The sequence below is a fragment of the Ambystoma mexicanum genome, chromosome 3q (assembly GCF_040938575.1).
Source record: "Ambystoma mexicanum isolate Mex_15411 chromosome 3q, UKY_AmexF1_1, whole genome shotgun sequence".
In the NCBI taxonomy this organism is placed as follows: Eukaryota; Metazoa; Chordata; class Amphibia; order Caudata; family Ambystomatidae; genus Ambystoma; species Ambystoma mexicanum.
The window spans coordinates 459,676,161-459,678,275 of NC_090926.1; the positions used below are offsets into that span (position 1 = coordinate 459,676,161).

Genomic DNA, 2,115 nt, shown 5'->3' on the forward strand with positions numbered 1-2,115 from the left:
AACATGCTCACTCCACGTTACATAGGTTTTTGCCTTTGTGGTTGTCAACACTTTGCACCTGCATATGTCCTTGCCTCTTCTTATTTTAGCAGAACTATGTCTTATGCACATGGTCTGTTCATTCGACTCCCCTTGTGACTTTCACCCATCTCTCGAAATAGCCTCATTGACTCCAGGTCAAGGTCACCCTTATTCTGCACATGAAAACAGCTTCTTCATCAGTTCTTCAATTTGCAATCAAAGCCTCATATTTTGAGGCAGCAGGGTTGATTCTTAACACAGCCATCGTCTATTCTCTTCTAATGGCTGTCCTAAATGTTATGTATATACCTCTTCTAGCAAACTTCTATATGGGCCTCATTATGACTTTGGAGGCAGCCATGCCCTTAATAAGGGCATGGCTGCCTCCAAAATCAGGTCCGTGTTCCCTGAATGGGGAATTACCGGGCCATTTCGAGTTTGGAGGGCCCGGTAATTCCTCCTACAGGGAACACGGGCCAGGACCTTCCCCATTCCCATATGAGCCCCCATAGGGCTCAATGGGAATGGGTGCGGGAGCTAACAATGGGCCGATTACGACCGGCCATTGTTAGCTCCCTGGTCCCCTCGCGGGACCCGCTCTGGACGTCTGGTAAAACCAGATGTCCACATCGGGTCCCGCGAGGGGACCTCATAATATTGCGGAATGGTGTTAACAGCGCCACCTCCATTAGCGGCGCCCGTTAACCCATTCCGCAATTGTCATAATGAGGCCCCATGTCTTTTCTACCTTGCGCTACAGCATATTTACAGTTATTGGTCAGAAAGTTACTTCATCTTCTTATATTCATATTCATGATTAATTCATCTTTAGGTACATGTTTGTCTTACTACTTCAGTTACATCATCAATCTTAAGCATTTCATATTGTTTCGGCATAGGTTCATATATGTTCTTTATGACATCATTCTGTTGTCGTCAGACTTTACTTTAGACTTTGTACATATTACTCATGACCGCATCCTGGCATCTTGGCAGTGCACATCATTCATGGTAACATCTTTCTAATGCCTCAACGTGAGAGTGTATTCTGAATGGCTGCCTGAGTACATATCGTCTTTCGTACACTTGAGGAATGTTTGCATGGATTCATATGGGTTCCCAACTGTAGGAAGGATGGTAGAAACCCAGTGTGTATTGGCGCTTGATCCGTGAGAGGAAATCACATATAATTTCTTTTGAAAAATGAGAGATCAAGACACTCAATGCATATTAAGTCTTGATTTAATCAAAGCGTAGCGGTCAGTTAGTCGCTGGCACGTGTGGTGCTGATCACATGCCGAAGGCCACATGAGCAATGCCAACACGTGTTCCGACCATAGGTCTTTATCAAGGCTGTGTGATTGATTATGAAGTGCAGGTGTTTTCAGAATCATGACAGTGTGATTTCACGTGACATAAAGCGACGCAACATTTTACATGACATTATGACCCAGTTATATCATAATACATGTTTGTGTTTATTAAGTGAAGTGGTGAGTGGTATTGTGACGTGTGCAGCATAGCATATTGGTATATATAGACATCAAGATCGTGTTAAAACAGTTGTTTTTGAGTGTTTTGTAAGATATGTTGTATGCACCAAGGAAGGGATTCCATGGGGTGGAGGAACAAAAAAGAGAGGGAAGAATTAGGCAAGTCTGGTTAACCTACGTCACTGGATTAGTAAGATGCTGCTTAGTATTAGGTGAGGGATCTTACCAGCTTGTATTGGTGGGTTCAGGTCCTTGAATAAGGGTGCTGAATAGCAACTAGATGAATGAAAGAAAGGTGGGACCCTGTTATGCTTGTATAATAGGGTTGGTCCTGGGTTAACACAGTAAGTGCCGCGACAAAGGGGTTCTGGTAGTGGTTACTACTCGGTGAGGAATCCTCTGGTGTGGGTGACAGCGGGTCCTGAGATAATGATGTTGGTTACCAACTAGAGAAGACCCGGGCGATATAAGACCCTATCATGCAAACATGGTGAGAGGGGTTGTGGTTCAATGCAGTGGAGGGAGAATGGTCCCACTGGCATGTTAGTGGTGCCTGAACGAGTGGAAGACAGGATGGACTGGGGGTGGCATCGATACCAAG

General features: G+C 44.7%; 1 pseudogene; it reads left to right on the forward strand.

The window, feature by feature from the left end:
• Positions 1–424: 424 nt before the first annotated feature.
• On the forward strand, positions 425–566 carry LOC138448254 (small nucleolar RNA SNORA49; annotated as a pseudogene).
• Positions 567–2,115: the final 1,549 nt, after the last annotated feature.